Below are 10,357 nucleotides of genomic sequence, written 5' to 3' on the forward strand. Positions count from 1 at the left end.
AGCACTAAAAGCCGCTCACTATCTGCTGTTGGAAAGGGCTGACACAACTCTTTATGAAGCATGCAATAATGATTGCTGGGATGGTGCTGTAAGAACTACCCCATTGGTGGGGAACATTCTGCTGGCTTTGATCTTCTCTACCAGCTACATATTAGTTGCACTCAAAGCAGATACCCTAAATCCTGATGAATCAAGCCTAAGTAAAGGTTTAGGTTCAAAGACTTAAAAAGCTTGGGGCTTTAGTAGTTTGGAAAAGTCTGGAATCCTACGTTATCATCCCTTACAACACAAGACCCCCCCCCCCCCACCCAATTTTCCAGGTCAGAACTTACATAGATGTCTTGTTCCAGACTCTCCTGTGTGCTTCGCAAGGTTCGTTTCTCATGGTCATTCTCCTTCAGTCGGCAAGCATACTCCTGTTAACAGAGCAAGCGGAAAAGAAGCTTATTATACACAGCTTTAAAGGATAAAAAAAAGGAAAAAAAAACTGATCAACTAAAAAACATTAAGGACAGTGTAATGTTAATGCAAGGTTAAAAAAAAAATTAAAAAAAAAGCTAGATGATTTTAAGACAGATATTCTTTAACACAAGAAGACATTTTCTTCAGGCTGGGTCAACAGGGGCAGGTAGGAAGTTACTGTGACCTAGTGGTTAGAGCCTCAAAGTAAAATGTCTGAACTAGTTGGGAGCTACACCTGTGGAATGTAGTGTGGTCTAGAGGTTAGTGTTCAGGGACTGGGAGAGGCTGTGTGGTTTTTTAGTAAGAGAAGAGGGACTGGAAAGCGATGCTGTCTAATGGTTAAAACTAAAGGACTGGAAGGCAGCATGGTTACAAAGTGATTCAGTAATGATGAAAAGAGTGTATCTCACAATTACACAAGGTACACTGTGTCAGGTAAGAGCCATAAGGTTTTAGGTATGTGAAAGATGAGTTTCTTCCTCATTTATGAATTTCCTGGACTGAGAAACAGAGCTTTATCTTTTGTGGGGATCTAAACTGCTCTGTTATGTTTTTTATACAGTGCTGGATTTTTTTAAAGGTCAGTGAACACTAGACATTTATCAATCCCAGTTAACTTTCTGGGTTTTTCATTTTTGTATTCGTCTAACTGCTACTATCTTTTAATGACCAGTCGCACCACATCTCCATTCAGACAGAAAAGGAGTTACTGAAGAATAAAGGTAAATGTTGATTAATACCGTTTTCAGAACTTCAAGAAATTACAGATTACTGCTCATAGATGTTATCTTGAACATGCCAGTTGATGGATTAAATATTCTATATTCAATTAAAGGGTATATAGCTTCAAATGACATTTTAATGAATTCTACTGTAGCAATATTGAGATGTAATCATTTTTAGAAAAAGTCTCTACGTAGCCTTGAGCTACTTGCTTTTGTGCCAAGTTACAGTAGAATATGCTATTTCTACAACACTATAATGTACAATGCAAGTTGCATCACATAGGATCATACAAAGAGACATGTATAAAGAAACATTATTACAGTACTAAATATTGCAAGAATGGAACATTTAATATGTTTATGATGTTTCCAAATATTTTGTTTTCTATAATGAGATGAAATTGTTTCTCTCTAAAAGCGGCACAACTAAATTGCCTGTTCAGTAGAAGTAAAGATTTGTGGAGATTACATGTTTATGCTATAAACTGAAAAAAAGGTTATTTGTTTTAAATAAGCACATTCGATTTGATTTAGATTAGATGTGTATAACCACTTGGAAATAACATTATTATTATTAAAAAAAAAATTAAAAGCCCCCCAAATATAACCTCTCACTGTCGTAAATTCAGCAAGAACAGCTTTTATTTTGTAAATATGTTACAGTATGCAATGCTACATTAAAAAAATAATAACCAATTTCAATGACAAAACAAAGTTAATTTAATGCTGAGCCCCATACTTGTTAGTTTGTCATTTATGCAACACATTTTTTTCAATATTTATGTTAACAAAAACCGCTGTCCAGCATTGTGCTATAGGGCTGCTTTTCTTGTGTTTTTGTGGTCCAGTCAGCAGAGAGGGACAGGCTACTCAATGCGGAGCCTAAAATCAGCCAGCTTAACTCTAATACCTCAGACAGGTTCATATCATTATCACTTCAGATTCCACACATTTTTGGGTGAAATATAAAAGGCAAAACATTAAAACCAATCTTGTAAAAAGATGCCATAAGTTTTAACAGGTTTTTCTCTGGCTGAAAAAACACACACACACACAAAAAAAAAAAGAACTCCAATTTGCTTTGGCGGCTCAGTCATGTAATTGGGAGCTGCAAGGCAGATGGCTGGGTTTCTCTCAACAGCTTTGTTGTGGTGACTATTTCACCAACCACGCTTCACACCACAGGTTTTATTAACACAAGTGTTTGTTTACACTAACTCCCCTTCAGGGTTAAGGAACTCCACACAATCTATAAATGCCTTTTCACAAACGTTTTTACTGCCTGTTAGCCGTGCATTAAAAATAGGCAGCTTCCCACCGTCTTATGTGGCTCAGACAGTACGAGTTCTTCCACCTCTGAGATGCAAGTTCAATGTCAGCCCACCCAGCCGTTTAGTAAATACTGTAGGCGTTTGTCTCTGAGCGAGCTTGATGCGTCCTGTAGTTACAGCACTTAAGAGAAGTGCTTTGGTCTTTCATTTTTTAAAAGATCGATTGACTGACTGGTTGGTGTTACCTCCAGCTCTCTCTCCAGGCTGTTAACTCTCTGCTCAGATCCCGTCTCCAGCTCTTCCAGGGTTTGGATCAGAACCTGGTTCTGTTCACTCAGGTCTGCAGCACCCAAATCTTTAGCTAAGGGGAGAGGCCAAAAGATGGCCAGTTATAATACAACACAATACAATACAATTTCCATGTCTTTTTTTTTGATAAGCTGTTTGTAGGCTTGGGATTGTTGTGATTAATAATAATAGCAGTAGAACTCAATATATAATATAATAGACAGAGAACTCAATATATGTGGGCCAAATTCAATTCACTTTTTAGCTAGAGATAAAGCATTAAGGGAAATTAAAAATGCATGCAATAAATGAAGCAACATTTATCTGGATTAAATTAACACACCATTGAGAATGTGTTTATCAAAGCAAAATAAATATTGCTTTGCATTTAGGTTCTTTGCAGATAATTTATTCCCAAAAGCATTTTTCCCCAGCTAAAATGTGAATTGAATTGGGCTCTTGTGATCCTTAGTAACCTTCAGAAGACTTTACCACCAAGACCAGAAGCCATTTCAAAACCCTCCAGTGTTTCAGTGTAGCACCAGTCTTAGCGTGAAGGCTGCTAAGGCTGATCCGCACAGACAGGCGGGGAGAGTTCTGCCTGTCTGATCTCTCAAGCCTCCCATTTCAGAAAGGCCTCTCTGTGACAGCCCAACCCACTGTTCCCCTGCAGCCATACCGTCTACCAACTTGGATTGTGATCTAGTCAGACCTCAGAAGCTTCTAAATCACCTTACCCTAAAGACCACAGCATTGCCAGCAATGGTAACACAATGGATTTGGAAAATATGTTAGACATATTGGTCTTAATACAGTAACATGGTGAGACAGTGGATTACCAGCAGCGTGCAATGGTTTGCATCATTGGCATGTCAAAACATCAAAATGTTACCACTGTGGTACCATTTTATGAATGTCCTATTGTAACAGCCCTTGTTCTGTCCTTGCAGTACAGAACCATATTGCCATTTTAATGCCTTCCCATTAGAAATCGTTCGGTAAGGGTTAGCTGAAAACCTTAGCAGAAAGTCTGAAGTGGTCTGAACTTGAGGGGAAGAGAGAGCTAGTGCTACCTTTTGAAATACCCCATCCAAGCCAGACCTCATTTTTTGAGATTAAGAAGACATCCCTATTTCAGATACTACTTTTTCTAGTCTAAAAGTCTCCAACCTTTGCCAGTTTTCTGCTTTGATTCCCAAGCCCAGAAATCAAGTGGTTTTTATCTGTGGATCTGTCCATTTAGAATATCTTCATTATCTCCACAAACAGATGGTGACAGGTTTAAAGATGTATCAGCTTGTCTGATATCTGTAGCCTCCCAGTTCTCTGCTCTCTCTTTGTGACAGCCACTCAGACTAGCTGGGAGAAACTCAGGACAGGGCTATCAGAAAATGTCCAGCCATATCCGGCACTGCATTGGCACAGCAAATTGTTCCTCAATTTACATCACTGGTAGGAATACCAATAAAAACTGTATTAGTCTTGCTTAGCAGCTGATTTGCTATGGCACCTTTAGTGATGGCTTGCTTACAAAGCTATTCCCTTTGTAACGCTGAGAGCTGTGAGTTGGTAAATAAAACTAGAAGAAAAAAATACAGTGCATGTTTCTTGGATTGGAGACAGGTAATAATAAACTATGCCTTTCTAGATAAAAAAAATACAAGGGATGAACATGGCTTATTCATGGTTAAATACTACTTCAAAATTAAAACAGTACAATACAGAACTGTATTACAGTAGGCTGGCAATCAAGAAAGAGCAAACCACTCTCCCCACCAAGTTACACAACAAAGGACAGAAATCATCTGATCTACAGCAGATTTCTTTTCGTCAGCCAAGAACACATACAACCTGATGGCACGGAGGCTTTTATTAGTTGTTCAGTACACTCCTGTACAATTGTGTTCTTTTTTTGTTATACTTTTTTTATGATACTTTTGGAAAATAAAAACAACGTGAATTTTGCCTTTGATTAAATGTATGTTTGTTCAAATATGACTCTCAGCTTTAAAAACACAATAGTCCTGTATACTATAGTGAATAGAAGCAAATTCAACTACCAGAGGTGACCGTTATACAGAAATCTTCAAAATACCCTCCAAATATTAAAATGTTTGACCACCAATTTGCATTGTATGGGACAGCAAAAAAAAAAAAAGGGCGCTAAACACATACGTGCTTAGCTTTTTTAACAACATTAATGGTCATATAGTTCTTCAATGTTGTTATTTCAGGATATGAAAATATTTCAGATACAACGCTATAAATGTATGGATGCTGGGTTTTTTTGCAGCGTTTGAACATAATGTTGTAGAGCTATGATAACTTTAGTAGTTTGTAACACTGTGTTTTGTAATTCAGTTATTTGCAACAGTGTTAAAAACTGTTTTCTAAGGGGGAAAAACAAAGTGCATTTTAACTAGCTGCAAGAAATTAATAACCATATGCAGCCTTCTCAGTTCCAGCCGGTGGCTGGCTAAATTGCCGTCTACTTTGCCAGATAAGCCGCCAACTCGCACCGTTTTATATATGCATGTAAAATAAATGGGAGTACACAAGTGGAGAAATAAACTTTTATTCCTGGATCAATATCTGCACTTTATTAACATATACTGCTAGAAATATGTACTGCATGGTTCAGGCTTTTTCTAGGCCCTCAAGTTGTAGCTAAATAAGGGCACATGTTAACTATTGTAATCATTTGTAAATCGCAATGCGAGATATGATGCCTGGGGTCACACACACGTTAGTTCAGGGGCTATGTGCGCGCATACAGGCTCAGAACCACCTTAGAGCGCTGCTCAAATGTAAACGGGTGGCTCAAATGATAAGAATCTTTTAATCTAAATCGAGCCTAAACCAGCTCAGGTCTGTGTTACGTGTAAACGCACCAATGGTTTGATTACAGCTAGTTAGATTAAGTTTGAACTACAATACTTTTCATCCATAGTGTGGTCTTTGAAATATCTACATATTCCACACTGAAGTATAAAATATAAGCAAAGAACCAAAATATTTTTTCCAGAAGAAAAGGGGTACTAGTGATAATATCCAGTAGTGCTATCCTGTTAAATTCTATGAGCACTTTAAAATTACACATTTCTATCCCCCTTTAAGTATCGAATGAGAATGGAAAGGAAAGAAAGTAGTAATATTCAAGCAATAAAGCTTGATTTACACCTCTTCCCCTTTTTTCCTTTCATTTTTTATTTGAACACTTAGCTAGGATCGTATAACTGTATATTAGACACAAATGAAATCAGGTCCTCTGCGCATTAAGGCTGTGTCTTTGCAACCCTCCCATCCCTCCTCTGGAAGCCAAGGGCAGAGTTCCATTCATTTTCAGGCCCATTTCCTCCTATGATTAGGCGATCAATCAATCCTAGCCCTCAATCTCATCAAGCAGTCCGGATTATCGCCCCATCTCTCTCGCTCCCTCACATACACACCAGCACATTAACATCAGATCAAGTATCACCGTGCACTGACTGCAACACTGCCCGCCACAGATCTACCTTCCTTTTTTCTTTTGTGAAATTTGGTGAATTTAATCATTCTATTTTGTTTATATATATATATATATATATATATATATATATATATATATATATATATATATATATATATATATATATATATATATATCACACATATACATATATATATACATATACATACACATACATACACATACACACACACACACAGTGGTTTGCAGAAGTATTCACCCCCCTGCAAAGTTTTCACATTTTGTTGGCACCTGAGCGTACTCCATGACACTTTGAAATTAGACTTTACATGTAGAATCTACACAAACTACTCCACATTGATAAAGTTAAAAAATGCATATAAAATATAAATAAGTAAGATTTACAGAGAAAAACAGATTAATCTCAGGTATTCAACCCCTTTGCTACTGCAGCCCTAAATCAGCTCAGGTGCAAATGATTTGTTTGAAAGGTCACAAAATTAGTGAAATGGTTTCAGCCTGTGTGTACTCATATTGGTTTAACTTGTAGGTAATTTCCCTCAGATATATAAAGACTTTCAAGCTGCAACTCACATAGTGATCCAACAAAGCAACCATGAAGACCAAGGAGCTTTTGAAACAAGTCAGGGATAAATTGAGAGAGAGGCACAGAGCAGGAGAAGGTACAAGAACATTTCAAAGACACTGATTATCCCTCTCAGCACAGTGAAGTCCATCTTTAAGAAGTGGAAGATGCATCATACCACCAAGACACTATGAAGATCAGGTAGCCCTCCCAAACTGAGCAGCCGGGCAAGCAAGAAACTGGTTCAGGATGTCACTCTGAAGCCAACAATGACCTTGAGAGATCTGCAAAGTTCTGTGTCTGAGATGGGAGTCAACATTTGTACATCAACAATAAGCCGGTCCCTACACAAAGCTGGCCTGTATGGACGGGTGGCAAGAAAGAAGCCATTACTCAAAACGCCTCACCTTAAAGCACGTATGGAGTGTGCGAAAAAGCATGTAGATGATACTGCAGACATGTGGAAAAAGGTTCTGTGGTCAGATGAGACAAAAATTGAACTTTTCGGTCTAAATTCCAAGCGTTACGTCTGGCGCAAGCCCAACAGTGCACATCACCCAGTCAACACCATCCCAACTGTCAAGCATGGTGGTGGACTGGGAAGCTTGTCATTATAGAGGAGAGAATGGATGGTGCAAAGTACAGTCAAATGCTTGAGGAACACCTATTCGAGTCGGCCAAGATTCTAAAACTGGGGAGGAAATTCACATTCATCAGTTGAGTTGGAACAAAAACCAGAAGGACAGGGGTACTCTGGGACCAGGGTTGGGAACCACTGATATAATTGATCTACATCAGTGTTTCGCAACCCTGGTCCTGGGGACCCACTGTGTTTGTTGGTTTTTGTTCCAACCGAGCTGCTCTCAATTACTTAGTTACTTACAGGGCTAGCAGTGAGTGAGAGACATACTTTAGATCGATTTTTGTTTATTTGTATAGTAATAACAGTATATTACATTCCTAGATGAAGCTTTTATAATACAACTGGAATGCAACGTTGCCCCCCAACTTCTGTAATCATGCCCTATGTATGTATGTATAGTTAATTATAATTGTTAATAGAAATAAAATGTTTTTAACTGTTGATTCGCCTATTTTTTATTTATTTCTTTACAAAGTTCAGGAAGTGTGTTAGAAAAAAAAACTTCGAAATTTTGTTTAGTTTCTTCCCATAACTAGGGTTCAAAAGGCACTCTCTCCAAATGGTAGTCATCTCTGCATTTCACAAATAAGCCACACCATTTCAAACCTGTAATTCCCAACTGACCCATTACTTGATACTAGTACTCATGGCTCTTTTTAATAGAAAATGAGCCATCTGCATTCATTTTTAGGAACAAACACATTGTGAAAGTGTCAGAATCTGGGCATTTGATCTCAAGCAAACCATAAGGTTGGATTTCAAAGGGGTCACTTTTCTGTCAGGTGAGGTGCATGGGTATTGACTATAAAGCCACACATGTACACATTGTTGCCTGTTACCTTGGAATACAGCTTTGCGGTCACAGGCTCATGCTGTAATCCATATTTCATGGCTTTTGTTTGTATGGGCTTGGTACTGCACAAGGTTTTGGCAAGACGTTCAAAATCTTTAACTCTGCAGCATATTCTTTATAAAACACTGGAGGTCAGTCGTTCAGCATGAACACTACACTGTCCGTAAATTCAACGGTAAAAATATGGTAAATAGTGAAGGTAAAATGCCTTAAGTTTAACAGCAAATTAATTACCTTCATACTAGAAAACAATAAAATGTTTAATTCACCTAAATAATAATATTATTATTATTATTATTATTATTATTATTATTATTATTATTATTATTATTATTATTCTGTATAGTAGAGGTTCAATCAGCAACCAGCTTCCTAATGTATTATTAAACAGGTCACAATATGCATTGAGAGCACTTTATTATTTGTAAACTATTCAAGAAAGCCATCAAATAGCTCACAGGTGCAAGTAATATAGTAGTCTATACAGTAACTTTTAAACACTCAATAGAACTACACTTAAATTCTATGACAAAGCAGCTGGAGTAGTAGCACTGGAAACTTCTCTATACAGACATATCACAAGCTATCAGAATCATGCCAAAATAGATCACCCACACACATAAAATGTACAGTAAGTGCGACTTTCATAAGTACAGACACCTGCATACATTGCAGGTTCAATCTCAGTAAGTGCTAAAGAAAGTCCTTACCTGTCCTTCACTAGTGTGACATATGTGGAGGATAATAAAAGCTGGCCAGGTAAATTAGTCAATCATTAATTATTATCAGCCTTTATGGCTGCTGGAGATCCTAACAGAAATTAGTTCTTGGGCGTTTAACACAAATGTGAACTGCCAGCATTGCTGTGAGTTTTTGTACTTTTCATCATGCACCATTCAATGGAGATACTCCATTACAGTAAGTATTGTGACATACAGCTATTAGTGGTTCTTCAACTGGTGTTGGTATAAATCATGTTCCACTATAACAACTTTTTCCTTATTTAAAAAAAAAAAAAAGTCATGGGATAAACCATCTATGAAATCAAGTTGTTGTAGAGAGATGAAGAGATGAAAACAAAGATTTCATCTGCTTTGGGTTTAACAAACTAGAGAACATAATATTTTTTTGTAATTTTCGTGAGCTCTACTTAGGTTAAACTTTGAATTTATATGCAACGGTTCTCTGGGCAACCACTCCAGCCAGTCTCCCAGCAGCTTGAAGAAATCCTCAGCAATATGGAACAAAAACTATCCTGTAATCCCAGTTATATTTTAAAAAGATACAACAAAGATATAAACTATAAAAGCTGCTGTAATTTTTTTTTTTACTATACATTTCACAGAAAATTTACTGTTTTTTTTGTTTAGGATATTGCAGCTTAAATAAATTGTACACCACTGTACTCCAAAAATGAATCTAAAATTAAAAAAACATCTATAACAAAATGAAATACAAAAAGTATTTTTTTTGGTGAACATGTAGGCCTTTATGATACTGTATGTGAAATATATTGAAACATATACTGTGTAAAGACAACCACACAAAGTAATTCACTGAGAAACATGTGTTTTGGTTTAAAACCTAAATAGGGGTTTCACTTGCAGTAGCACTAATCTTGGACAACCAAGTGTTACCTTTATTAGCTACGGTAATCCAAAATTAACGCTTATCGGGGGCTGTGAAAATAGCTGTGAAACCATTTAATAAGTAGTGAAAGAGTTAATATAAACATCAACAACACTGTCCTCAAGAGTGAAGCGTTAAAAAGCATCAGTACTTAGATCTGCTGACATTTTTATGAAAATCTTAAAACAAAGAACCGCCGCGACTTCCCTAACACCAGCATCTCTAATTCACACCCACATTAATCACATTTCCAAGTTCTGGTCTGTTGTCAGTTTTTCACAGCGATTCTACAGTATGAACACTAAGTGCTTGATTGGCCCCCTCTATATAAAGGCCATTCAATGCTATAAAAGAGATTTTCGTCTATAAAAGCCCAGTCATTGTGGCTCTGTAATGGGTGGGACCTGCTTTACAATGTGGCATGTGCACAT

This window comes from Acipenser ruthenus, chromosome 19 (assembly GCF_902713425.1).
Source record: "Acipenser ruthenus chromosome 19, fAciRut3.2 maternal haplotype, whole genome shotgun sequence".
NCBI lineage: Eukaryota > Metazoa > Chordata > Actinopteri > Acipenseriformes > Acipenseridae > Acipenser > Acipenser ruthenus.